Below are 27,942 nucleotides of genomic sequence, written 5' to 3'. Positions count from 1 at the left end.
GAGTTTCTGACCATTTTTTTGGGGAGATTTGGGTGAGTTTCTGACCATTTTTGGGGGGAGATTTGGGTGAGTTTCTGGCTAATTTTTTGGGGAGATTTTGGTGAGATTCTGGCCATGTTTTTGGGGAGATTTGGGTGAGTTTCTGGCCATTTTTGGGGGGAGATTTGGGTGAGTTTCTGACCACGTTTTTGGTGAGATTTGGGTGAGTTTCTGTCCATGTTTTTGGGGAGATTTGGGTGAGTTTCTGGCCATTTTGGGGGGAGATTTGGGTGAGTTTCTGGCCATTTTTTGGGGGAGATTTGGGTGCGTTTCTGACCATGTTTTTGGGGAGATTTGGGTGAGTTTCTGGCCATTTTTTGGGGGAGATTTGGGTGCGTTTCTCACCATTTTTTTGGGAAGATTTGGGTGAGTTTCTGGCCATGTTTTTGGGGAGATTTGGGTGAGTTTCTGGACATTTTTTGGGGGAGATTTGGGTGAGTTTCTGGACATTTTTTGGGGGAGATTTGGGTGAGTTTCTGGCCATGTTTTTGGGAAGATTTGGGTGAGTTTCTGGCTGTTTTTTTGGGTAGATTTGGGTGAGTTTCTGGCCATTTTTGGGGGAGATTTGGGTGAGTTTCTCACCATGTTTTTGGGGAGATTTGGGTGAGTTTCTGGCCATTTTTGGGGGGAGATTTGGGTGAGTTTCTGACCACGTTTTTGGTGAGATTTGGGTGAGTTTCTGTCCATGTTTTTGGGGAGATTTGGGTGAGTTTCTGACCATTTTTTTGGGGAGATTTGGGTGAGTTTCTGACCTTTTTTTTGGGAGATTTTGGTGAGTTTTGGGTCATTTTTTGTGGAGATTTGGGTGAGTTTCTGGCCATGTTTTTGGGGAGATTTGGGTGAGTTTCTGTCCATGTTTTTGGGGAGATTTGGGTGAGTTTCTGTCCATGTTTTTGGGGAGATTTGGGTGAGTTTCTGTCCATGTTTTTGTGGAGATTTTGGTGAGTTTCTCACCATTTTTTTGAGGAGATTTTGGTGAGTTTCTGTCCATGTTTTTGGGGAGATTTTGGTGAGTTTCTGACCATGTTTTTGGGGAGATTTGGGTGAGTTTCTGGCCCTGTTTTTGGGGGGAGATTTGTGTGAGTTTCTGACCATTTTTGGGGGGAGATTTGGGTGAGTTTCTGACCATTTTTTGGGGGAGATTTTGGTGAGTTTCTGACCATGTTTTTGGGGAGATTTTGGTGAGTTTCTGTCCATGTTTTTGGGGAGATTTGGGTGAGTTTCTGGCCATTTTTGGGGGGAGATTTGGGTGAGTTTCTGACCATGTTTTTGGTGAGATTTGGGTGAGTTTCTGTCCATGTTTTTGGGGAGATTTGGGTGAGTTTCTCACCATTTTTTTTGAGAGATCTGGCTGAGTTTCTGGCCATGTTTTTGGGGAGATTTGGGTGAGTTTCTGACCATTTTTTTGGGGAGATTTGGGTGAGTTTCTGACCTTTTTTTTGGGAGATTTTGGTGAGTTTTGGGTCATTTTTTGTGGAGATTTGGGTGAGTTTCTGGCCATGTTTTTGGGGAGATTTGGGTGAGTTTCTGTCCATGTTTTTGGGGAGATTTGGGTGAGTTTCTGTCCATGTTTTTGGGGAGATTTGGGTGAGTTTCTGTCCATGTTTTTGGGGAGATCTGGGTGAGTTTCTGTCCATGTTTTTGTGGAGATTTTGGTGAGTTTCTCACCATTTTTTTGGGGAGATTTGGGCGAGTTTCTGACCATGTTTTTGGGGAGGTTTTGGTGAGTTTCTGTCCATGTTTTTGGGGAGATTTGGGTGAGTTTCTGGCCATTTTTGGGGGGAGATTTGGGTGAGTTTCTGGCCATGTTTTTGGGGAGATTTTGGTGAGTTTCTGTCCATGTTTTTGGGGAGATTTGGGTGAGTTTCTGGCCATGTTTTTGGGGAGATTTGGGTGAGTTTCTGACCATTTTTTTGGGGAGATTTGGGTGAGTTTCTGTCCATGTTTTTGGGGAGATTTGGGTGAGTTTCTGGCCATGTTTTTGGGGAGATTTGGGTGAGTTTCTGGCCATTTTTTGGGGAGATTTGGATGAGTTTCTGACCATTTTTGGGGGGAGATTTGGGTGAGTTTCTGACCATTTTTTGGGGGAGATTTTGGTGAGTTTCTGACCATGTTTTTGGGGAGATTTTGGTGAGTTTCTGGCCATTTTTGGGGGGAGATTTGGGTGAGTTTCTGACCACGTTTTTGGTGAGATTTGGGTGAGTTTCTGTCCATGTTTTTGGGGAGATTTGGGTGAGTTTCTGACCATTTTTTTGGGGAGATTTGGGTGAGTTTCTGACCTTTTTTTTGGGAGATTTTGGTGAGTTTTGGGTCATTTTTTGTGGAGATTTGGGTGAGTTTCTGACCATGTTTTTGGGGAGATTTGGGTGAGTTTCTGTCCATGTTTTTGGGGAGATTTGGGTGAGTTTCTCACCATTTTTTTTGAGAGATCTGGCTGAGTTTCTGGCCATGTTTTTGGGGAGATTTGGGTGAGTTTCTGACCATTTTTTTGGGGAGATTTGGGTGAGTTTCTGACCTTTTTTTTGGGAGATTTTGGTGAGTTTTGGGTCATTTTTTGTGGAGATTTGGGTGAGTTTCTGGCCATGTTTTTGGGGAGATTTGGGTGAGTTTCTGTCCATGTTTTTGGGGAGATTTGGGTGAGTTTCTGTCCATGTTTTTGGGGAGATTTGGGTGAGTTTCTGTCCATGTTTTTGTGGCGATTTTGGTGAGTTTCTCACCATTTTTTTGAGGAGATTTTGGTGAGTTTCTGTCCATGTTTTTGGGGAGATTTTGGTGAGTTTCTGACCATGTTTTTGGGGAGATTTGGGTGAGTTTCTTACCATTTTTGGGGGGAGATTTGGGTGAGTTTCTGACCATTTTTTTGGGGAGATTTGGGTGAGTTTCTGGCCATGTTTTTGGGGAGATTTGGGTGAGTTTCTGTCCATGTTTTTGGGGAGATTTGGGTGAGTTTCTGTCCATGTTTTTGGGGAGATTTGGGTGAGTTTCTGTCCATGTTTTTGGGGAGATTTGGGTGAGTTTCTGTCCATGTTTTTGGGGAGATTTGGGTGAGTTTCTGGCCATTTTTTTGGGGAGATTTGGGCGAGTTTCTGACCATGTTTTAGGGGAGGTTTTGGTGAGTTTCTGTCCATGTTTTTGGGGAGATTTGGGTGAGTTTCTGGCCATTTTTGGGGGGAGATTTGGGTGAGTTTCTGGCCATGTTTTTGGGGAGATTTTGGTGAGTTTCTGTCCATGTTTTTGGGGAGATTTGGGTGAGTTTCTGGCCATGTTTTTGGGGAGATTTGGGTGAGTTTCTGACCATTTTTTTGGGGAGATTTGGGTGAGTTTCTGTCCATGTTTTTGGGGAGATTTGGGTGAGTTTCTGGCCATGTTTTTGGGGAGATTTGGGTGAGTTTCTGGCCATTTTTTGGGGAGATTTGGATGAGTTTCTGACCATTTTTGGGGGGAGATTTGGGTGAGTTTCTGACCATTTTTTGGGGGAGATTTTGGTGAGTTTCTGACCATGTTTTTGGGGAGATTTTGGTGAGTTTCTGGCCATTTTTGGGGGGAGATTTGGGTGAGTTTCTGACCACGTTTTTGGTGAGATTTGGGTGAGTTTCTGTCCATGTTTTTGGGGAGATTTGGGTGAGTTTCTGACCATTTTTTTGGGGAGATTTGGGTGAGTTTCTGACCTTTTTTTTGGGAGATTTTGGTGAGTTTTGGGTCATTTTTTGTGGAGATTTGGGTGAGTTTCTGGCCATGTTTTTGGGGAGATTTGGGTGAGTTTCTGTCCATGTTTTTGGGGAGATTTGGGTGAGTTTCTGTCCATGTTTTTGGGGAGATTTGGGTGAGTTTCTGGCCATTTTTGGGGGGAGATTTGGGTGAGTTTCTGACCACGTTTTTGGTGAGATTTGGGTGAGTTTCTGTCCATGTTTTTGGGGAGATTTGGGTGAGTTTCTGACCATTTTTTTGGGGAGATTTGGGTGAGTTTCTGACCTTTTTTTTGGGAGATTTTGGTGAGTTTTGGGTCATTTTTTGTGGAGATTTGGGTGAGTTTCTGGCCATGTTTTTGGGGAGATTTGGGTGAGTTTCTGTCCATGTTTTTGGGGAGATTTGGGTGAGTTTCTGTCCATGTTTTTGTGGAGATTTTGGTGAGTTTCTCACCATTTTTTTGAGGAGATTTTGGTGAGTTTCTGTCCATGTTTTTGGGGAGATTTTGGTGAGTTTCTGACCATGTTTTTGGGGAGATTTGGGTGAGTTTCTGGCCCTGTTTTTGGGGGGAGATTTGTGTGAGTTTCTGACCATTTTTGGGGGGAGATTTGGGTGAGTTTCTGACCATTTTTTGGGGGAGATTTTGGTGAGTTTCTGACCATGTTTTTGGGGAGATTTTGGTGAGTTTCTGTCCATGTTTTTGGGGAGATTTGGGTGAGTTTCTGGCCATTTTTGGGGGGAGATTTGGGTGAGTTTCTGACCACGTTTTTGGTGAGATTTGGGTGAGTTTCTGGCCATGTTTTTGGGGAGATTGGGGTGAGTTTCTGGCCATGTTTTTGGGGAGATTTGGGTGAGTTTCTGGCCATTTTTGGGGGGAGATTTGGGTGAGTTTCTGACCATTTTTGGGGAAAGATTTGGGTGAGTTTCTGACCATTTTTGGGGGGAGATTTGGGTGAGTTTCTGACCATTTTTTGGGGGAGATTTGGGTGAGTTTCTGACCATTTTTTGGGGGAGATTTGGGTGAGTTTCTGGCTATATTTTTGGGGGAGATTTGGGTGAGTTTCTGGCCACTTTTTTGGGGAGATTTGGGTGAGTTTCTGGCCATGTTTTTGGGGAGATTTGGGTGAGTTTCTGACCATATTTTTGGGGAGATTTTGGTGAGTTTCTGGCCATGTTTTTGGGGAGATTTGGGTGAGTTTCTGACCATGTTTTTTGGGGAGATTTGGGTGAGTTTCTGGCCATGTTTTTGGGGAGATTTGGGTGAGTTTCTGGCCATGTTTTTGGGGAGATTTTGGTGAGTTTCTGGCCATTTTTGGGGAGAGATTTGGGTGAGTTTCTGTCCATGTTTTTGGGGAGATTTGGGTGAGTTTCTGACCATGTTTTTGGGGAGATTTGGGTGAGTTTCTGTCCATGTTTTTGGGGAGATTTGGGTGAGTTTCTGGCCATTTTTGGGGGGAGATTTGGGTGAGTTTCTGGCTGGTTTTTTGGAGAGATTTTGATGAGTTTCTGGCCATGTTTTTGGGGAGATTTGGGTGAGTTTCTGGCCATGTTTTTGGGGAGATTTGGGTGAGTTTCTGACCATTTTTGGGGAGAGATTTGGGTGAGTTTCTGACCATTTTTGGGGGGAGATTTGGGTGAGTTTCTGTCCATGTTTTTGGGGAGATTTGGGTGAGTTTCTGGCCATGTTTTTGGGGAGATTTGGGTGAGTTTCTGGCCATGTTTTTGGGGAGATTTTGGTGAGTTTCTGACCATGTTTTTGGGGAGATTTGGATGAGTTTCTGACCATTTTTTTGGGGAGATTTGGGTGAGTTTCTGACCATTTTTTGGGGGAGGTTTTTGTGAGTTTCTGTCCATGTTTTTGGGGAGATTTGGGTGAGTTTCTGGCCATTTTTGGGGAGATTTGGGTGAGTTTCTGACCATATTTTTGGGGAGATTTGGATGAGTTTCTGACCATTTTTGGGGGGCGATTTGGGTGAGTTTCTGACCATTTCTGGGGGGAGATTTGGGTGAGTTTCTGTCCATGTTTTTGGGGAGATTTGGGTGTGTTTCTGACCATTTTTGGGGGGAGATTTGGGTGAGTTTCTGTCCATGTTTTTGGGGAGATTTTGGTGAGTTTCTCACCATTTTTTTGAGGAGATTTTGGTGAGTTTCTGGCTATTTTTTTGGGGAGGTTTTGGTGACTTTCTGTCCATGTTTTTGGGGAGATTTGGGTGAGTTTCTGACCATGTTTTTGGGGAGATTTGGGTGAGTTTCTGGCCATGTTTTTGGGGAGATTTGGGTGAGTTTCTGGCCATGTTTTTGGGGAGATTTTGGTGAGTTTCTGTCCATGTTTTTGGGGAGATTTGGGTGAGTTTCTGGCCATTTTTTTGGGGAGATTTGGGTGAGTTTCTGGCCATGTTTTTGGGGAGATTTGGGTGAGTTTCTGGCCAATTTTGGGGAGATTTGGGTGAGTTTCTGGCCATTTTTTTGGGGAGATTTGGGTGAGTTTCTGACCATTTTTTGGGGAGATTTGGATGAGTTTCTGACCATTTTTGGGGGGAGATTTGGGTGAGTTTCTGACCATTTTTTTGGGGAGATTTGGGTGAGTTTCTGTCCATGTTTTTGGGGAGATTTGGGTGAGTTTCTGGCCATTTTTGGGGGGAGATTTGGGTGAGTTTCTGGCCATGTTTTTGGGGAGATTTGGGTGAGTTTCTGACCTTTTTTTTGGGAGATTTTGGTGAGTTTTGGGTCATTTTTTGGGGAGATTTGGGTGATTTTCTGGCCATGTTTTTGGGGAGATTTGGGTGAGTTTCTGTCCATGTTTTTGGGGAGATTTGGGTGAGTTTCTGTCCATGTTTTTGGGGAGATTTGGGTGAGTTTCTGGCTATTTTTTTGGGGAGATTTTGGTGAGTTTCTGTCCATGTTTTTGGGGAGATTTTGGTGAGTTTCTGACCATGTTTTTGGGGAGATTTGGGTGATTTTCTGACCATTTTTGGGGGGAGATTTGGTTGAGTTTCTGGCTAATTTTTTGGGGAGATTTGGGTGACTTTCTGTCCATGTTTTTGGGGAGATTTGGGTGAGTTTCTGGCCATGTTTTTGGGGAGATTTGGGTGAGTTTCGGGTCATTTTTTGGACAGATTTGGGTGAGTTTCTGGCCATTTTTTTGTGGAGATTTGGGTGAGTTTCTGTCCATGTTTTTGGGGAGATTTGGGCGAGTTTCTGGCCATTTTTGGGGGGAGATTTGGGTGAGTTTCTGACCATGTTTTTGGGGAGATTTGGGTGAGTTTCTGACCATTTTTACGGGGAGATTTGTGCGATTTTCTGGATATATTTTTAGGGGAGATTTGGGTGAGTTTCTGGCCATTTTTTTGGGGAGATTTTGGTGAGTTTCTGGCCATGTTTTTGGGGAGATTTGGGTGAGTTTCTGGCCATTTTTGGGGGGAGATTTGGGTGAGTTTCTGACCACGTTTTTGGTGAGATTTTGGTGAGTTTCTGTCCATGTTTTTGGGGAGATTTGGGTGAGTTTCTCACCATTTTTGGGGAGAGATTTGGGTGAGTTTCTGTCCATGTTTTTGGGGAGATTTTGGTGAGTTTTGCGTCATTTTTGGAGAGATTTGGGTGAGTTTCTGGCTATGTTTTTGGGGAGATTTGGGTGAGTTTCTGGCCATGTTTTTGGGGACATTTGGGTGAGTTTCTGGCCATTTTTGGGGGGAGATTTGGGTGAGTTTCTGACCATGTTTTTGGGGAGGTTTTGGTGAGTTTCTGTCCATGTTTTTGGGGAGATTTGGGTGAGTTTCTGACCATTTTTTTGGGGAGATTTGGGTGAGTTTCTGACCATTTTTTTGGGGAGATTTGGGTGAGTTTCTGACCATGTTTTTGGGGAGATTTTGGTGAGTTTCTGTCCGTGTTTTTGGGGAGATTTGGGTGAGTTTCTGGCCATTTTTTTGGGGAGATTTGGGTGAGTTTCTGGCCATGTTTTTGGGGAGATTTGGGTGAGTTTCTGGCCATTTTTTTGGGGAGATTTGGGTGAGTTTCTGGCCATTTTTTTGGGGAGATTTGGGTGAGTTTCTGACCATTTTTTGGGGAGATTTGGATGAGTTTCTGACCATTTTTGGGGGGAGATTTGGGTGAGTTTCTGACCATTTTTTTGGGGAGATTTGGGTGAGTTTCTGTCCATGTTTTTGGGGAGATTTGGGTGAGTTTCTGGCCATTTTTGGGGGGAGATTTGGGTGAGTTTCTGGCCATGTTTTTGGGGAGATTTGGGTGAGTTTCTGGCCATGTTTTTGGGGAGATTTGGGTGAGTTTCTGACCATTTTTTTGGGGAGATTTGGGTGAGTTTCTGACCATTTTTGGGGGGAGATTTGGGTGAGTTTCTGGCTAATTTTTTGGGGAGATTTTGGTGAGATTCTGGCCATGTTTTTGGGGAGATTTGGGTGAGTTTCTGGCCATTTTTGGGGGGAGATTTGGGTGAGTTTCTGACCACGTTTTTGGTGAGATTTGGGTGAGTTTCTGTCCATGTTTTTGGGGAGATTTGGGTGAGTTTCTGGCCATTTTGGGGGGAGATTTGGGTGAGTTTCTGGCCATTTTTTGGGGGAGATTTGGGTGCGTTTCTGACCATGTTTTTGGGGAGATTTGGGTGAGTTTCTGGCCATTTTTTGGGGGAGATTTGGGTGCGTTTCTCACCATTTTTTTGGGAAGATTTGGGTGAGTTTCTGGCCATGTTTTTGGGGAGATTTGGGTGAGTTTCTGGACATTTTTTGGGGGAGATTTGGGTGAGTTTCTGGACATTTTTTGGGGGAGATTTGGGTGAGTTTCTGGCCATGTTTTTGGGAAGATTTGGGTGAGTTTCTGGCTGTTTTTTTGGGTAGATTTGGGTGAGTTTCTGGCCATTTTTGGGGGAGATTTGGGTGAGTTTCTCACCATGTTTTTGGGGAGATTTGGGTGAGTTTCTGGCCATTTTTGGGGGGAGATTTGGGTGAGTTTCTGACCACGTTTTTGGTGAGATTTGGGTGAGTTTCTGTCCATGTTTTTGGGGAGATTTGGGTGAGTTTCTGACCATTTTTTTGGGGAGATTTGGGTGAGTTTCTGACCTTTTTTTTGGGAGATTTTGGTGAGTTTTGGGTCATTTTTTGTGGAGATTTGGGTGAGTTTCTGGCCATGTTTTTGGGGAGATTTGGGTGAGTTTCTGTCCATGTTTTTGGGGAGATTTGGGTGAGTTTCTGTCCATGTTTTTGGGGAGATTTGGGTGAGTTTCTGTCCATGTTTTTGTGGAGATTTTGGTGAGTTTCTCACCATTTTTTTGAGGAGATTTTGGTGAGTTTCTGTCCATGTTTTTGGGGAGATTTTGGTGAGTTTCTGACCATGTTTTTGGGGAGATTTGGGTGAGTTTCTGGCCCTGTTTTTGGGGGGAGATTTGTGTGAGTTTCTGACCATTTTTGGGGGGAGATTTGGGTGAGTTTCTGACCATTTTTTGGGGGAGATTTTGGTGAGTTTCTGACCATGTTTTTGGGGAGATTTTGGTGAGTTTCTGTCCATGTTTTTGGGGAGATTTGGGTGAGTTTCTGGCCATTTTTGGGGGGAGATTTGGGTGAGTTTCTGACCACGTTTTTGGTGAGATTTGGGTGAGTTTCTGTCCATGTTTTTGGGGAGATTTGGGTGAGTTTCTCACCATTTTTTTTGAGAGATCTGGCTGAGTTTCTGGCCATGTTTTTGGGGAGATTTGGGTGAGTTTCTGACCATTTTTTTGGGGAGATTTGGGTGAGTTTCTGACCTTTTTTTTGGGAGATTTTGGTGAGTTTTGGGTCATTTTTTGTGGAGATTTGGGTGAGTTTCTGGCCATGTTTTTGGGGAGATTTGGGTGAGTTTCTGTCCATGTTTTTGGGGAGATTTGGGTGAGTTTCTGTCCATGTTTTTGGGGAGATTTGGGTGAGTTTCTGTCCATGTTTTTGGGGAGATCTGGGTGAGTTTCTGTCCATGTTTTTGTGGAGATTTTGGTGAGTTTCTCACCATTTTTTTGGGGAGATTTGGGCGAGTTTCTGACCATGTTTTTGGGGAGGTTTTGGTGAGTTTCTGTCCATGTTTTTGGGGAGATTTGGGTGAGTTTCTGGCCATTTTTGGGGGGAGATTTGGGTGAGTTTCTGGCCATGTTTTTGGGGAGATTTTGGTGAGTTTCTGTCCATGTTTTTGGGGAGATTTGGGTGAGTTTCTGGCCATGTTTTTGGGGAGATTTGGGTGAGTTTCTGACCATTTTTTTGGGGAGATTTGGGTGAGTTTCTGTCCATGTTTTTGGGGAGATTTGGGTGAGTTTCTGGCCATGTTTTTGGGGAGATTTGGGTGAGTTTCTGGCCATTTTTTGGGGAGATTTGGATGAGTTTCTGACCATTTTTGGGGGGAGATTTGGGTGAGTTTCTGACCATTTTTTGGGGGAGATTTTGGTGAGTTTCTGACCATGTTTTTGGGGAGATTTTGGTGAGTTTCTGGCCATTTTTGGGGGGAGATTTGGGTGAGTTTCTGACCACGTTTTTGGTGAGATTTGGGTGAGTTTCTGTCCATGTTTTTGGGGAGATTTGGGTGAGTTTCTGACCATTTTTTTGGGGAGATTTGGGTGAGTTTCTGACCTTTTTTTTGGGAGATTTTGGTGAGTTTTGGGTCATTTTTTGTGGAGATTTGGGTGAGTTTCTGACCATGTTTTTGGGGAGATTTGGGTGAGTTTCTGTCCATGTTTTTGGGGAGATTTGGGTGAGTTTCTCACCATTTTTTTTGAGAGATCTGGCTGAGTTTCTGGCCATGTTTTTGGGGAGATTTGGGTGAGTTTCTGACCATTTTTTTGGGGAGATTTGGGTGAGTTTCTGACCTTTTTTTTGGGAGATTTTGGTGAGTTTTGGGTCATTTTTTGTGGAGATTTGGGTGAGTTTCTGGCCATGTTTTTGGGGAGATTTGGGTGAGTTTCTGTCCATGTTTTTGGGGAGATTTGGGTGAGTTTCTGTCCATGTTTTTGGGGAGATTTGGGTGAGTTTCTGTCCATGTTTTTGTGGCGATTTTGGTGAGTTTCTCACCATTTTTTTGAGGAGATTTTGGTGAGTTTCTGTCCATGTTTTTGGGGAGATTTTGGTGAGTTTCTGACCATGTTTTTGGGGAGATTTGGGTGAGTTTCTTACCATTTTTGGGGGGAGATTTGGGTGAGTTTCTGACCATTTTTTTGGGGAGATTTGGGTGAGTTTCTGGCCATGTTTTTGGGGAGATTTGGGTGAGTTTCTGTCCATGTTTTTGGGGAGATTTGGGTGAGTTTCTGTCCATGTTTTTGGGGAGATTTGGGTGAGTTTCTGTCCATGTTTTTGGGGAGATTTGGGTGAGTTTCTGTCCATGTTTTTGGGGAGATTTGGGTGAGTTTCTGGCCATTTTTTTGGGGAGATTTGGGCGAGTTTCTGACCATGTTTTAGGGGAGGTTTTGGTGAGTTTCTGTCCATGTTTTTGGGGAGATTTGGGTGAGTTTCTGGCCATTTTTGGGGGGAGATTTGGGTGAGTTTCTGGCCATGTTTTTGGGGAGATTTTGGTGAGTTTCTGTCCATGTTTTTGGGGAGATTTGGGTGAGTTTCTGGCCATGTTTTTGGGGAGATTTGGGTGAGTTTCTGACCATTTTTTTGGGGAGATTTGGGTGAGTTTCTGTCCATGTTTTTGGGGAGATTTGGGTGAGTTTCTGGCCATGTTTTTGGGGAGATTTGGGTGAGTTTCTGGCCATTTTTTGGGGAGATTTGGATGAGTTTCTGACCATTTTTGGGGGGAGATTTGGGTGAGTTTCTGACCATTTTTTGGGGGAGATTTTGGTGAGTTTCTGACCATGTTTTTGGGGAGATTTTGGTGAGTTTCTGGCCATTTTTGGGGGGAGATTTGGGTGAGTTTCTGACCACGTTTTTGGTGAGATTTGGGTGAGTTTCTGTCCATGTTTTTGGGGAGATTTGGGTGAGTTTCTGACCATTTTTTTGGGGAGATTTGGGTGAGTTTCTGACCATTTTTTTGGGGAGATTTGGGTGAGTTTCTGTCCATGTTTTTGGGGAGATTTGGGTGAGTTTCTGGCCATGTTTTTGGGGAGATTTGGGTGAGTTTCTGGCCATTTTTTGGGGAGATTTGGATGAGTTTCTGACCATTTTTGGGGGGAGATTTGGGTGAGTTTCTGACCATTTTTTGGGGGAGATTTTGGTGAGTTTCTGACCATGTTTTTGGGGAGATTTTGGTGAGTTTCTGGCCATTTTTGGGGGGAGATTTGGGTGAGTTTCTGACCACGTTTTTGGTGAGATTTGGGTGAGTTTCTGTCCATGTTTTTGGGGAGATTTGGGTGAGTTTCTGACCATTTTTTTGGGGAGATTTGGGTGAGTTTCTGACCTTTTTTTTGGGAGATTTTGGTGAGTTTTGGGTCATTTTTTGTGGAGATTTGGGTGAGTTTCTGGCCATGTTTTTGGGGAGATTTGGGTGAGTTTCTGTCCATGTTTTTGGGGAGATTTGGGTGAGTTTCTGTCCATGTTTTTGGGGAGATTTGGGTGAGTTTCTGGCCATTTTTGGGGGGAGATTTGGGTGAGTTTCTGACCACGTTTTTGGTGAGATTTGGGTGAGTTTCTGTCCATGTTTTTGGGGAGATTTGGGTGAGTTTCTGACCATTTTTTTGGGGAGATTTGGGTGAGTTTCTGACCTTTTTTTTGGGAGATTTTGGTGAGTTTTGGGTCATTTTTTGTGGAGATTTGGGTGAGTTTCTGGCCATGTTTTTGGGGAGATTTGGGTGAGTTTCTGTCCATGTTTTTGGGGAGATTTGGGTGAGTTTCTGTCCATGTTTTTGTGGAGATTTTGGTGAGTTTCTCACCATTTTTTTGAGGAGATTTTGGTGAGTTTCTGTCCATGTTTTTGGGGAGATTTTGGTGAGTTTCTGACCATGTTTTTGGGGAGATTTGGGTGAGTTTCTGGCCCTGTTTTTGGGGGGAGATTTGTGTGAGTTTCTGACCATTTTTGGGGGGAGATTTGGGTGAGTTTCTGACCATTTTTTGGGGGAGATTTTGGTGAGTTTCTGACCATGTTTTTGGGGAGATTTTGGTGAGTTTCTGTCCATGTTTTTGGGGAGATTTGGGTGAGTTTCTGGCCATTTTTGGGGGGAGATTTGGGTGAGTTTCTGACCACGTTTTTGGTGAGATTTGGGTGAGTTTCTGGCCATGTTTTTGGGGAGATTGGGGTGAGTTTCTGGCCATGTTTTTGGGGAGATTTGGGTGAGTTTCTGGCCATTTTTGGGGGGAGATTTGGGTGAGTTTCTGACCATTTTTGGGGAAAGATTTGGGTGAGTTTCTGACCATTTTTGGGGGGAGATTTGGGTGAGTTTCTGACCATTTTTTGGGGGAGATTTGGGTGAGTTTCTGGCTATATTTTTGGGGGAGATTTGGGTGAGTTTCTGGCCACTTTTTTGGGGAGATTTGGGTGAGTTTCTGGCCATGTTTTTGGGGAGATTTGGGTGAGTTTCTGACCATATTTTTGGGGAGATTTTGGTGAGTTTCTGGCCATGTTTTTGGGGAGATTTGGGTGAGTTTCTGACCATGTTTTTTGGGGAGATTTGGGTGAGTTTCTGGCCATGTTTTTGGGGAGATTTGGGTGAGTTTCTGGCCATGTTTTTGGGGAGATTTTGGTGAGTTTCTGGCCATTTTTGGGGAGAGATTTGGGTGAGTTTCTGTCCATGTTTTTGGGGAGATTTGGGTGAGTTTCTGACCATGTTTTTGGGGAGATTTGGGTGAGTTTCTGTCCATGTTTTTGGGGAGATTTGGGTGAGTTTCTGGCCATTTTTGGGGGGAGATTTGGGTGAGTTTCTGGCTGGTTTTTTGGAGAGATTTTGATGAGTTTCTGGCCATGTTTTTGGGGAGATTTGGGTGAGTTTCTGGCCATGTTTTTGGGGAGATTTGGGTGAGTTTCTGACCATTTTTGGGGAGAGATTTGGGTGAGTTTCTGACCATTTTTGGGGGGAGATTTGGGTGAGTTTCTGTCCATGTTTTTGGGGAGATTTGGGTGAGTTTCTGGCCATGTTTTTGGGGAGATTTGGGTGAGTTTCTGGCCATGTTTTTGGGGAGATTTTGGTGAGTTTCTGACCATGTTTTTGGGGAGATTTGGATGAGTTTCTGACCATTTTTTTGGGGAGATTTGGGTGAGTTTCTGACCATTTTTTGGGGGAGGTTTTTGTGAGTTTCTGTCCATGTTTTTGGGGAGATTTGGGTGAGTTTCTGGCCATTTTTGGGGAGATTTGGGTGAGTTTCTGACCATATTTTTGGGGAGATTTGGATGAGTTTCTGACCATTTTTGGGGGGCGATTTGGGTGAGTTTCTGACCATTTCTGGGGGGAGATTTGGGTGAGTTTCTGTCCATGTTTTTGGGGAGATTTGGGTGTGTTTCTGACCATTTTTGGGGGGAGATTTGGGTGAGTTTCTGTCCATGTTTTTGGGGAGATTTTGGTGAGTTTCTCACCATTTTTTTGAGGAGATTTTGGTGAGTTTCTGGCTATTTTTTTGGGGAGGTTTTGGTGACTTTCTGTCCATGTTTTTGGGGAGATTTGGGTGAGTTTCTGACCATGTTTTTGGGGAGATTTGGGTGAGTTTCTGGCCATGTTTTTGGGGAGATTTGGGTGAGTTTCTGGCCATGTTTTTGGGGAGATTTTGGTGAGTTTCTGTCCATGTTTTTGGGGAGATTTGGGTGAGTTTCTGGCCATTTTTTTGGGGAGATTTGGGTGAGTTTCTGGCCATGTTTTTGGGGAGATTTGGGTGAGTTTCTGGCCAATTTTGGGGAGATTTGGGTGAGTTTCTGGCCATTTTTTTGGGGAGATTTGGGTGAGTTTCTGACCATTTTTTGGGGAGATTTGGATGAGTTTCTGACCATTTTTGGGGGGAGATTTGGGTGAGTTTCTGACCATTTTTTTGGGGAGATTTGGGTGAGTTTCTGTCCATGTTTTTGGGGAGATTTGGGTGAGTTTCTGGCCATTTTTGGGGGGAGATTTGGGTGAGTTTCTGGCCATGTTTTTGGGGAGATTTGGGTGAGTTTCTGACCTTTTTTTTGGGAGATTTTGGTGAGTTTTGGGTCATTTTTTGGGGAGATTTGGGTGATTTTCTGGCCATGTTTTTGGGGAGATTTGGGTGAGTTTCTGTCCATGTTTTTGGGGAGATTTGGGTGAGTTTCTGTCCATGTTTTTGGGGAGATTTGGGTGAGTTTCTGGCTATTTTTTTGGGGAGATTTTGGTGAGTTTCTGTCCATGTTTTTGGGGAGATTTTGGTGAGTTTCTGACCATGTTTTTGGGGAGATTTGGGTGATTTTCTGACCATTTTTGGGGGGAGATTTGGTTGAGTTTCTGGCTAATTTTTTGGGGAGATTTGGGTGACTTTCTGTCCATGTTTTTGGGGAGATTTGGGTGAGTTTCTGGCCATGTTTTTGGGGAGATTTGGGTGAGTTTCGGGTCATTTTTTGGACAGATTTGGGTGAGTTTCTGGCCATTTTTTTGTGGAGATTTGGGTGAGTTTCTGTCCATGTTTTTGGGGAGATTTGGGCGAGTTTCTGGCCATTTTTACGGGGAGATTTGTGCGATTTTCTGGATATATTTTTAGGGGAGATTTGGGTGAGTTTCTGGCCATTTTTTTGGGGAGATTTTGGTGAGTTTCTGGCCATGTTTTTGGGGAGATTTGGGTGAGTTTCTGGCCATTTTTGGGGGGAGATTTGGGTGAGTTTCTGACCACGTTTTTGGTGAGATTTTGGTGAGTTTCTGTCCATGTTTTTGGGGAGATTTGGGTGAGTTTCTCACCATTTTTTTTGAGAGATTTTGGTGAGTTTCTGTCCATGTTTTTGGGGAGATTTTGGTGAGTTTTGCGTCATTTTTGGAGAGATTTGGGTGAGTTTCTGGCTATGTTTTTGGGGAGATTTGGGTGAGTTTCTGGCCATGTTTTTGGGGAGATTTGGGTGAGTTTCTGGCCATTTTTGGGGGGAGATTTGGGTGAGTTTCTGACCATGTTTTTGGGGAGGTTTTGGTGAGTTTCTGTCCATGTTTTTGGGGAGATTTGGGTGAGTTTCTGACCATTTTTTTGGGGAGATTTGGGTGAGTTTCTGACCATTTTTTTGGGGAGATTTGGGTGAGTTTCTGACCATGTTTTTGGGGAGATTTTGGTGAGTTTCTGTCCGTGTTTTTGGGGAGATTTGGGTGAGTTTCTGGCCATTTTTTTGGGGAGATTTGGGTGAGTTTCTGGCCATGTTTTTGGGGAGATTTGGGTGAGTTTCTGGCCATTTTTTTGGGGAGATTTGGGTGAGTTTCTGGCCATTTTTTTGGGGAGATTTGGGTGAGTTTCTGACCATTTTTTGGGGAGATTTGGATGAGTTTCTGACCATTTTTGGGGGGAGATTTGAGTGAGTTTCTGGCCATTTTTTTGGGGAGATTTGGGTGAGTTTCTGTCCATGTTTTTGGGGAGATTTGGGTGAGTTTCTGGCCATTTTTGGGGGGAGATTTGGGTGAGTTTCTGGCCATGTTTTTGGGGAGATTTGGGTGAGTTTCTGTCCATGTTTTTGGGGAGATTTGGGTGAGTTTCTGACCATTTTTTTGGGGAGATTTGGGTGAGTTTCTGACCATTTTTGGGGGGAGATTTGGGTGAGTTTCTGGCTAATTTTTTGGGGAGATTTTGGTGAGATTCTGGCCATGTTTTTGGGGAGATTTGGGTGAGTTTCTGGCCATTTTTGGGGGGAGATTTGGGTGAGTTTCTGACCACGTTTTTGGTGAGATTTGGGTGAGTTTCTGTCCATGTTTTTGGGGAGATTTGGGTGAGTTTCTGGCCATTTTGGGGGGAGATTTGGGTGAGTTTCTGGCCATTTTTTGGGGGAGATTTGGGTGCGTTTCTGACCATGTTTTTGGGGAGATTTGGGTGAGTTTCTGGCCATTTTTTGGGGGAGATTTGGGTGCGTTTCTCACCATTTTTTTGGGAAGATTTGGGTGAGTTTCTGGCCATGTTTTTGGGGAGATTTGGGTGAGTTTCTGGACATTTTTTGGGGGAGATTTGGGTGAGTTTCTGGACATTTTTTGGGGGAGATTTGGGTGAGTTTCTGGCCATGTTTTTGGGAAGATTTGGGTGAGTTTCTGGCTGTTTTTTTGGGTAGATTTGGGTGAGTTTCTGGCCATTTTTGGGGGAGATTTGGGTGAGTTTCTCACCATGTTTTTGGGGAGATTTGGGTGAGTTTCTGGCCATTTTTGGGGGGAGATTTGGGTGAGTTTCTGACCACGTTTTTGGTGAGATTTGGGTGAGTTTCTGTCCATGTTTTTGGGGAGATTTGGGTGAGTTTCTGACCATTTTTTTGGGGAGATTTGGGTGAGTTTCTGACCTTTTTTTTGGGAGATTTTGGTGAGTTTTGGGTCATTTTTTGTGGAGATTTGGGTGAGTTTCTGGCCATGTTTTTGGGGAGATTTGGGTGAGTTTCTGTCCATGTTTTTGGGGAGATTTGGGTGAGTTTCTGTCCATGTTTTTGGGGAGATTTGGGTGAGTTTCTGTCCATGTTTTTGTGGAGATTTTGGTGAGTTTCTCACCATTTTTTTGAGGAGATTTTGGTGAGTTTCTGTCCATGTTTTTGGGGAGATTTTGGTGAGTTTCTGACCATGTTTTTGGGGAGATTTGGGTGAGTTTCTGGCCCTGTTTTTGGGGGGAGATTTGTGTGAGTTTCTGACCATTTTTGGGGGGAGATTTGGGTGAGTTTCTGACCATTTTTTGGGGGAGATTTTGGTGAGTTTCTGACCATGTTTTTGGGGAGATTTTGGTGAGTTTCTGTCCATGTTTTTGGGGAGATTTGGGTGAGTTTCTGGCCATTTTTGGGGGGAGATTTGGGTGAGTTTCTGACCACGTTTTTGGTGAGATTTGGGTGAGTTTCTGTCCATGTTTTTGGGGAGATTTGGGTGAGTTTCTCACCATTTTTTTTGAGAGATCTGGCTGAGTTTCTGGCCATGTTTTTGGGGAGATTTGGGTGAGTTTCTGACCATTTTTTTGGGGAGATTTGGGTGAGTTTCTGACCTTTTTTTTGGGAGATTTTGGTGAGTTTTGGGTCATTTTTTGTGGAGATTTGGGTGAGTTTCTGGCCATGTTTTTGGGGAGATTTGGGTGAGTTTCTGTCCATGTTTTTGGGGAGATTTGGGTGAGTTTCTGTCCATGTTTTTGGGGAGATTTGGGTGAGTTTCTGTCCATGTTTTTGGGGAGATCTGGGTGAGTTTCTGTCCATGTTTTTGTGGAGATTTTGGTGAGTTTCTCACCATTTTTTTGGGGAGATTTGGGCGAGTTTCTGACCATGTTTTTGGGGAGGTTTTGGTGAGTTTCTGTCCATGTTTTTGGGGAGATTTGGGTGAGTTTCTGGCCATTTTTGGGGGGAGATTTGGGTGAGTTTCTGGCCATGTTTTTGGGGAGATTTTGGTGAGTTTCTGTCCATGTTTTTGGGGAGATTTGGGTGAGTTTCTGGCCATGTTTTTGGGGAGATTTGGGTGAGTTTCTGACCATTTTTTTGGGGAGATTTGGGTGAGTTTCTGTCCATGTTTTTGGGGAGATTTGGGTGAGTTTCTGGCCATGTTTTTGGGGAGATTTGGGTGAGTTTCTGGCCATTTTTTGGGGAGATTTGGATGAGTTTCTGACCATTTTTGGGGGGAGATTTGGGTGAGTTTCTGACCATTTTTTGGGGGAGATTTTGGTGAGTTTCTGACCATGTTTTTGGGGAGATTTTGGTGAGTTTCTGGCCATTTTTGGGGGGAGATTTGGGTGAGTTTCTGACCACGTTTTTGGTGAGATTTGGGTGAGTTTCTGTCCATGTTTTTGGGGAGATTTGGGTGAGTTTCTGACCATTTTTTTGGGGAGATTTGGGTGAGTTTCTGACCTTTTTTTTGGGAGATTTTGGTGAGTTTTGGGTCATTTTTTGTGGAGATTTGGGTGAGTTTCTGACCATGTTTTTGGGGAGATTTGGGTGAGTTTCTGTCCATGTTTTTGGGGAGATTTGGGTGAGTTTCTCACCATTTTTTTTGAGAGATCTGGCTGAGTTTCTGGCCATGTTTTTGGGGAGATTTGGGTGAGTTTCTGACCATTTTTTTGGGGAGATTTGGGTGAGTTTCTGACCTTTTTTTTGGGAGATTTTGGTGAGTTTTGGGTCATTTTTTGTGGAGATTTGGGTGAGTTTCTGGCCATGTTTTTGGGGAGATTTGGGTGAGTTTCTGTCCATGTTTTTGGGGAGATTTGGGTGAGTTTCTGTCCATGTTTTTGGGGAGATTTGGGTGAGTTTCTGTCCATGTTTTTGTGGAGATTTTGGTGAGTTTCTCACCATTTTTTTGAGGAGATTTTGGTGAGTTTCTGTCCATGTTTTTGGGGAGATTTTGGTGAGTTTCTGACCATGTTTTTGGGGAGATTTGGGTGAGTTTCTTACCATTTTTGGGGGGAGATTTGGGTGAGTTTCTGACCATTTTTTTGGGGAGATTTGGGTGAGTTTCTGGCCATGTTTTTGGGGAGATTTGGGTGAGTTTCTGTCCATGTTTTTGGGGAGATTTGGGTGAGTTTCTGTCCATGTTTTTGGGGAGATTTGGGTGAGTTTCTGTCCATGTTTTTGGGGAGATTTGGGTGAGTTTCTGTCCATGTTTTTGGGGAGATTTGGGTGAGTTTCTGGCCATTTTTTTGGGGAGATTTGGGCGAGTTTCTGACCATGTTTTTGGGGAGGTTTTGGTGAGTTTCTGTCCATGTTTTTGGGGAGATTTGGGTGAGTTTCTGGCCATTTTTGGGGGGAGATTTGGGTGAGTTTCTGGCCATGTTTTTGGGGAGATTTTGGTGAGTTTCTGTCCATGTTTTTGGGGAGATTTGGGTGAGTTTCTGGCCATGTTTTTGGGGAGATTTGGGTGAGTTTCTGACCATTTTTTTGGGGAGATTTGGGTGAGTTTCTGTCCATGTTTTTGGGGAGATTTGGGTGAGTTTCTGGCCATGTTTTTGGGGAGATTTGGGTGAGTTTCTGGCCATTTTTTGGGGAGATTTGGATGAGTTTCTGACCATTTTTGGGGGGAGATTTGGGTGAGTTTCTGACCATTTTTTGGGGGAGATTTTGGTGAGTTTCTGACCATGTTTTTGGGGAGATTTTGGTGAGTTTCTGGCCATTTTTGGGGGGAGATTTGGGTGAGTTTCTGACCACGTTTTTGGTGAGATTTGGGTGAGTTTCTGTCCATGTTTTTGGGGAGATTTGGGTGAGTTTCTGACCATTTTTTTGGGGAGATTTGGGTGAGTTTCTGACCTTTTTTTTGGGAGATTTTGGTGAGTTTTGGGTCATTTTTTGTGGAGATTTGGGTGAGTTTCTGGCCATGTTTTTGGGGAGATTTGGGTGAGTTTCTGTCCATGTTTTTGGGGAGATTTGGGTGAGTTTCTGTCCATGTTTTTGGGGAGATTTGGGTGAGTTTCTGGCCATTTTTGGGGGGAGATTTGGGTGAGTTTCTGACCACGTTTTTGGTGAGATTTGGGTGAGTTTCTGTCCATGTTTTTGGGGAGATTTGGGTGAGTTTCTGACCATTTTTTTGGGGAGATTTGGGTGAGTTTCTGACCTTTTTTTTGGGAGATTTTGGTGAGTTTTGGGTCATTTTTTGTGGAGATTTGGGTGAGTTTCTGGCCATGTTTTTGGGGAGATTTGGGTGAGTTTCTGTCCATGTTTTTGGGGAGATTTGGGTGAGTTTCTGTCCATGTTTTTGTGGAGATTTTGGTGAGTTTCTCACCATTTTTTTGAGGAGATTTTGGTGAGTTTCTGTCCATGTTTTTGGGGAGATTTTGGTGAGTTTCTGACCATGTTTTTGGGGAGATTTGGGTGAGTTTCTGGCCCTGTTTTTGGGGGGAGATTTGTGTGAGTTTCTGACCATTTTTGGGGGGAGATTTGGGTGAGTTTCTGACCATTTTTTGGGGGAGATTTTGGTGAGTTTCTGACCATGTTTTTGGGGAGATTTTGGTGAGTTTCTGTCCATGTTTTTGGGGAGATTTGGGTGAGTTTCTGGCCATTTTTGGGGGGAGATTTGGGTGAGTTTCTGACCACGTTTTTGGTGAGATTTGGGTGAGTTTCTGTCCATGTTTTTGGGGAGATTTGGGTGAGTTTCTCACCATTTTTTTTGAGAGATCTGGCTGAGTTTCTGGCCATGTTTTTGGGGAGATTTGGGTGAGTTTCTGACCATTTTTTTGGGGAGATTTGGGTGAGTTTCTGACCTTTTTTTTGGGAGATTTTGGTGAGTTTTGGGTCATTTTTTGTGGAGATTTGGGTGAGTTTCTGGCCATGTTTTTGGGGAGATTTGGGTGAGTTTCTGTCCATGTTTTTGGGGAGATTTGGGTGAGTTTCTGTCCATGTTTTTGGGGAGATTTGGGTGAGTTTCTGTCCATGTTTTTGTGGAGATTTTGGTGAGTTTCTCACCATTTTTTTGAGGAGATTTTGGTGAGTTTCTGTCCATGTTTTTGGGGAGATTTTGGTGAGTTTCTGACCATGTTTTTGGGGAGATTTGGGTGAGTTTCTGGCCCTGTTTTTGGGGGGAGATTTGTGTGAGTTTCTGACCATTTTTGGGGGGAGATTTGGGTGAGTTTCTGACCATTTTTTGGGGGAGATTTTGGTGAGTTTCTGACCATGTTTTTGGGGAGATTTTGGTGAGTTTCTGTCCATGTTTTTGGGGAGATTTGGGTGAGTTTCTGGCCATTTTTGGGGGGAGATTTGGGTGAGTTTCTGACCACGTTTTTGGTGAGATTTGGGTGAGTTTCTGTCCATGTTTTTGGGGAGATTTGGGTGAGTTTCTCACCATTTTTTTTGAGAGATCTGGCTGAGTTTCTGGCCATGTTTTTGGGGAGATTTGGGTGAGTTTCTGACCATTTTTTTGGGGAGATTTGGGTGAGTTTCTGACCTTTTTTTTGGGAGATTTTGGTGAGTTTTGGGTCATTTTTTGTGGAGATTTGGGTGAGTTTCTGGCCATGTTTTTGGGGAGATTTGGGTGAGTTTCTGTCCATGTTTTTGGGGAGATTTGGGTGAGTTTCTGTCCATGTTTTTGGGGAGATTTGGGTGAGTTTCTGTCCATGTTTTTGTGGAGATTTTGGTGAGTTTCTCACCATTTTTTTGAGGAGATTTTGGTGAGTTTCTGTCCATGTTTTTGGGGAGATTTTGGTGAGTTTCTGACCATGTTTTTGGGGAGATTTGGGTGAGTTTCTGGCCCTGTTTTTGGGGGGAGATTTGTGTGAGTTTCTGACCATTTTTGGGGGGAGATTTGGGTGAGTTTCTGACCATTTTTTGGGGGAGATTTTGGTGAGTTTCTGACCATGTTTTTGGGGAGATTTTGGTGAGTTTCTGTCCATGTTTTTGGGGAGATTTGGGTGAGTTTCTGGCCATTTTTGGGGGGAGATTTGGGTGAGTTTCTGACCACGTTTTTGGTGAGATTTGGGTGAGTTTCTGTCCATGTTTTTGGGGAGATTTGGGTGAGTTTCTCACCATTTTTTTTGAGAGATCTGGCTGAGTTTCTGGCCATGTTTTTGGGGAGATTTGGGTGAGTTTCTGACCATTTTTTTGGGGAGATTTGGGTGAGTTTCTGACCTTTTTTTTGGGAGATTTTGGTGAGTTTTGGGTCATTTTTTGTGGAGATTTGGGTGAGTTTCTGGCCATGTTTTTGGGGAGATTTGGGTGAGTTTCTGTCCATGTTTTTGGGGAGATTTGGGTGAGTTTCTGTCCATGTTTTTGGGGAGATTTGGGTGAGTTTCTGTCCATGTTTTTGTGGAGATTTTGGTGAGTTTCTCACCATTTTTTTGAGGAGATTTTGGTGAGTTTCTGTCCATGTTTTTGGGGAGATTTTGGTGAGTTTCTGTCCATGTTTTTGGGGAGATTTGGGTGAGTTTCTTACCATTTTTGGGGGGAGATTTGGGTGAGTTTCTGACCATTTTTTTGGGGAGATTTGGGTGAGTTTCTGGCCATTTTTTTGGGGAGATTTGGGTGAGTTTCTGTCCATGTTTTTGGGGAGATTTGGGTGAGTTTCTGACCATTTTTTTGGGGAGATTTTGGTGAGTTTTGGGTCATTTTTTGTGGAGATTTGGGTGAGTTTCTGGCCATGTTTTTGGGGAGATTTGGGTGAGTTTCTGTCCATGTTTTTGGGGAGATTTGGGTGAGTTTCTGTCCATGTTTTTGTGGAGATTTTGGTGAGTTTCTCACCATTTTTTTGAGGAGATTTTGGTGAGTTTCTGTCCATGTTTTTGGGGAGATTTTGGTGAGTTTCTGACCATGTTTTTGGGGAGATTTGGGTGAGTTTCTGGCCCTGTTTTTGGGGGGAGATTTGTGTGAGTTTCTGACCATTTTTGGGGGGAGATTTGGGTGAGTTTCTGACCATTTTTTTGGGGAGATTTGGGTGAGTTTCTGGCCATTTTTTTGGGGAGATTTGGGTGAGTTTCTGTCCATGTTTTTGGGGAGATTTGGGTGAGTTTCTGACCATTTTTGGGGGGAGATTTGGGTGAGTTTCTGACCACGTTTTTGGTGAGATTTGGGTGAGTTTCTGTCCATGTTTTTGGGGAGATTTGGGTGAGTTTCTCACCATTTTTTTTGAGAGATCTGGCTGAGTTTCTGGCCATGTTTTTGGGGAGATTTGGGTGAGTTTCTGACCATTTTTTTGGGGAGATTTGGGTGAGTTTCTGACCTTTTTTTTGGGAGATTTTGGTGAGTTTTGGGTCATTTTTTGTGGAGATTTGGGTGAGTTTCTGGCCATGTTTTTGGGGAGATTTGGGTGAGTTTCTGTCCATGTTTTTGGGGAGATTTGGGTGAGTTTCTGTCCATGTTTTTGGGGAGATTTGGGTGAGTTTCTGTCCATGTTTTTGTGGAGATTTTGGTGAGTTTCTCACCATTTTTTTGAGGAGATTTTGGTGAGTTTCTGTCCATGTTTTTGGGGAGATTTTGGTGAGTTTCTGACCATGTTTTTGGGGAGATTTGGGTGAGTTTCTGGCCCTGTTTTTGGGGGGAGATTTGTGTGAGTTTCTGACCATTTTTGGGGGGAGATTTGGGTGAGTTTCTGACCATTTTTTGGGGGAGATTTTGGTGAGTTTCTGACCATGTTTTTGGGGAGATTTTGGTGAGTTTCTGTCCATGTTTTTGGGGAGATTTGGGTGAGTTTCTGGCCATTTTTGGGGGGAGATTTGGGTGAGTTTCTGACCACGTTTTTGGTGAGATTTGGGTGAGTTTCTGTCCATGTTTTTGGGGAGATTTGGGTGAGTTTCTCACCATTTTTTTTGAGAGATCTGGCTGAGTTTCTGGCCATGTTTTTGGGGAGATTTGGGTGAGTTTCTGACCATTTTTTTGGGGAGATTTGGGTGAGTTTCTGACCTTTTTTTTGGGAGATTTTGGTGAGTTTTGGGTCATTTTTTGTGGAGATTTGGGTGAGTTTCTGGCCATGTTTTTGGGGAGATTTGGGTGAGTTTCTGTCCATGTTTTTGGGGAGATTTGGGTGAGTTTCTGACCATGTTTTTGGGGAGATTTGGGTGAGTTTCTGTCCATGTTTTTGTGGAGATTTTGGTGAGTTTCTCACCATTTTTTTGAGGAGATTTTGGTGAGTTTCTGACCATGTTTTTGGGGAGATTTGGGTGAGTTTCTGGCCCTGTTTTTGGGGGGAGATTTGTGTGAGTTTCTGACCATTTTTGGGGGGAGATTTGGGTGAGTTTCTGGCTAATTTTTTGGGGAGATTTTGGTGACTTTCTGTCCATGTTTTTGGGGAGATTTTGGTGAGTTTCTGTCCATGTTTTTGGGGAGATTTGGGTGAGTTTCTGGCCATTTTTGGGGGGAGATTTGGGTGAGTTTCTGACCACGTTTTTGGTGAGATTTGGGTGAGTTTCTGTCCATGTTTTTGGGGAGATTTGGGTGAGTTTCTGGCCATTTTTTGGGGGAGATTTGGGTGCGTTTCTGGCCAGTTTTGGGTGGAGATTTGGTTGAGTTTCTGGCCATTTTTGGGGGGAGATTTGGGTGAGTTTCTGACCATGTTTTTGGGGAGATTTGGGTGAGTTTCTGGCCATTTTTTGGGGGAGATTTGGGTGCGTTTCTCACCATTTTTTTGGGAAGATTTGGGTGAGTTTCTGGCCATGTTTTTGGGGAGATTTGGGTGAGTTTCTGGACATTTTTTGGGGGAGATTTGGGTGAGTTTCTGGACATTTTTTGGGGGAGATTTGGGTGAGTTTCTGGCCATGTTTTTGGGAAGATTTGGGTGAGTTTCTGGCTGTTTTTTTGGGTAGATTTGGGTGAGTTTCTGGCCATTTTTGGGGGAGATTTGGGTGAGTTTCTCACCATGTTTTTGGGGAGATTTGGGTGAGTTTCTGGCGATGTTTTTGGGGAGATTTGGGTGAGTTTCTGACCATGTTTTTGGGGAGATTTGGGTGAGTTTCTGGCCATTTTTTTGGGGAGATTTGGGTGAGTTTCTGACCATGTTTTGGGGGAGATTTGGGTGAGTTTCTGTCCTTTTTTTTTGGAGATTTGGGTGAGATTCTGGCCATTTTTTTGGGGAGATTTGGGTGAGTTTCTGGCTATTATTTGAGGGAGATCTGTTTCAGTTTTGGGTCATTTTTTAGGCAGATTTGTGTCAGTTTTGGGTCATTATTTTGGGGAGATTTGGGTGAGTTTCTGGCTATTATTTTGGGGAGATTTGGGTGACATTTTGGCCATTTTTTGGGGGGAGATTTGTGTCAGTTTTCGGTCATTTTTTGGGGGAGATTTGTGTCAGTTTTGAGTCATTTTTTGGGGAGATTTGGGTGAGTTTCTGGCCATTTTTTTGGGGAGATTTGGGTGAGAGTCTGGCTATATTTTTAGGGAGATTTGGGTGATTTTCTGACCATGTTTTTGGGGAGATTTGGGTGAGTTTCTAGCCATTTTTGGGGGGAGATTTGGGTGAGTTTCTGGCCATTTTTGGGGGGAGATTTGGGTGAGTTTCTTGCCATTTTTTGGGGGAGATTTGGGTGAGTTTCTGGCTATATTTTTGGGGAGATTTGGCGAGTTTCTGGCTATTTTTTTGGGGAGATTTGGGTGAGTTTCTGACCATTTTTAGGGGGAGATTTGGGTGAGTTTCTGGCCATTTTTGGGGGGAGATTTGGGTGAGTTTCTGGCCATTTTTTTGGGGAGATTTGGGTGAGTTTCTGGCCATTTTTGGGGGGAGATTTGGGTGAGTTTCTGGCCATTTTTGGGGGGAGATTTGGGTGAGTTTCTGGCCATGTTTTTGGGGAGATTTGGGTGAGTTTCTGACCATTTTTGGGGGGAGATTTGGGTGAGTTTCTGGCTATTTTTTTGGGGAGACTTGGGTGAGTTTCTGTCCATGTTTTTGGGGAGATTTGGGTGAGTTTCTGGCCATTTTTTTGAGGAGATTTGGTTGAGTTTCTGGCATTTTTTTGGAGAGATTTGGGTGAGTTTTGGGTCATTTCTTGTGGGAGATTTTTGTCAGTTTCTGGCCATTTTTTGGGGGAGATTTGTGTTTGTTTCTGGCCATTTTGGGGGGAGATTTGGGTGAGTTTCTGGCCATGTTTTTGGGGAGATTTTGGTGAGTTTCTGACCATTTTTGGGGGGAGATTTGGGTGAGTTTCTGGCCATTTTTTTGGGGAGATTTGGGTGAGTTTCTCGTCATTTTTTAGGGAGATTTTTGTCAGTTTCTGGTCATTTTTTAGGGAGATTTATGTCAGTTTCTGGCCATTTTTTGGGGGAGATTTGGGTGAGTTTCTGGCCATTTTTGGGGGAGATTTTTGTCAGTTTTTGGTCATTTTTTAGGGAGATTTTTGTCAGTTTCTGTCCATTTTTTGGGGAGATCTGGGTGAGTTTCTCACCAATTTTGGGGGGATGTTTGTGTCAGTTTCTGGCTGTTTTTTTGGGGAGATTTGTGTCAGTTTTTCTTTCCTCGTGAGAATGGACCGGCCGGGCTTTGGCAATCTGCCCCCCAAAAAGACTGTGTGATCTCTTCCAGCAGGGGAAGACTGAAGCAAGGGGTGCCAGGAAGAACTGGAGTCTCTGGAGAATAAAAGCTGGAAGCGTGCCCCCGAAGTCCCCAGCCCCGGGTGGTCGCTGGTCTGACTTGCACGGACCGGTGGCCTTGGCCAGGAGCGGTCCTGCCGGCCTGTACTTTGAATTTCCTGCCCAGGCTGTAATTTGAATTTCCACTGGGTGCTGGCAAAGCCCCCCTGGGGGTGAGCCCCGGTGCCTGGCAGGAGCGGAGCGGGCTTGCGGGGCCCTCCTGGCAGGCGTTGTGTTTAAGGGAAGGGCAGGGGAGCCTTTCTGTGGCCCAGAGGAGCTGCAGTGTTCTTTCTTCCTCTCTGGAGGACTAAGAACTAAAAAAATAAAAACCAAACGAGAAAGAAAAGAAAATGAAAAATAAAGAGAATAAAAAATTAAGGAAATAAAGAAGGAAATAGAAAAATACAAAAGAACATTAAAGAAAAAAATAAAAGCGAGCAAACTAAAAAGGCAATAAAATAACAAGTGAAATGAAAGAGAAATACAACTCTTCTTGGGCACCCCAGGGTTTACTCCGCGTCCCGCCCTCCGCCCCGTCACTTGGGGGTCCCCCCTAAAGTGTGCGAAGGGGACCCCAAAAGGTGGGCGGGGGAACCCCAGGGAGCCGAAAAGGCAGCGGAGGGGGAGCGGCGAAATGTGAGGGAGGGCCCCGGAGAAGCGGGCGAGGCGCGCGCAGTGCGAGAGCGAAGGCGGGCGGTGCGGGATCTTGCGGCGCTGGGATTAAATCTTGGCTCTCTGGGGTTCGAACTGGGGGCGAGGGGCGGTGCCCGATCAGGACCAGCGGGGGCTGCGGCCGCTCCCGGCGCTGCCGAGGCTGCCGGGGAGGGACCGGCCTGTGCTGGGGGCACGGGGTTCGTTCCTTGGGGTCGAGGGCGGCAGCGGGAGCGGCGCTGCGGGGCGGGACGGGCGGGAGGGGCCGGGGCAGGGCGGGGAAGCCGCGGCGGGGCCCGGGGGCTGCAGCTCTGTGGCTTCGCCACTGGCTTTGCAGACATTTGCCACCTTCAGAGGAGGCACAAATCCCCGCGGAGCTGAGCGAGGGGTGCGGGGAGTGCAGCGAGCTGGGGCGGGGCTGTGACCAGGGCAGGGTGTGCGCAGTGCCCCAAAACCCGCACCCAAAACCAGCCCGGAACAGCCCCGGAGCCCAGAGCGAAGCGCCGCGGGATCGCGCCGGCCCCGCCCCTCGGCCCGCCCAGGCCCGCCCCCCGGCTCGCGCCGCTCCGCCCG

The 27,942-nt window shown here is 44.6% G+C and overlaps 1 long non-coding RNA gene across 6 annotated transcripts; it reads left to right on the top strand.

Annotated features, from left to right (window-relative positions):
* The first annotated feature begins 199 nt into the window (after positions 1–199).
* Positions 200–24,938, top strand: LOC127464233 (uncharacterized). Of its 6 annotated transcripts, none has more exons than XR_007901256.1 (4): positions 200–511; positions 8,415–8,515; positions 16,724–16,790; positions 24,804–24,938. It is a non-coding gene; the product is annotated as an uncharacterized LOC127464233 (long non-coding RNA). The 6 variants fall into 6 exon arrangements; XR_007901257.1 differs by having other exon boundaries at positions 200–545; positions 8,449–8,515; positions 16,690–16,790; XR_007901255.1 differs by having other exon boundaries at positions 8,449–8,515; positions 16,690–16,790; positions 24,838–24,892.
* Positions 24,939–27,942: the final 3,004 nt, after the last annotated feature.

Source organism: Manacus candei, unplaced genomic scaffold (genome assembly GCF_025592945.1).
Source record: "Manacus candei isolate 608988 ecotype Guabito, Panama unplaced genomic scaffold, ASM2559294v1 h1tg000202l, whole genome shotgun sequence".
NCBI classification, from domain to species: Eukaryota; Metazoa; Chordata; class Aves; order Passeriformes; family Pipridae; genus Manacus; species Manacus candei.
The sequence above is the reverse complement of the archived record's forward strand: the minus strand, read 5'-3'. Positions and strand labels throughout refer to the sequence as shown.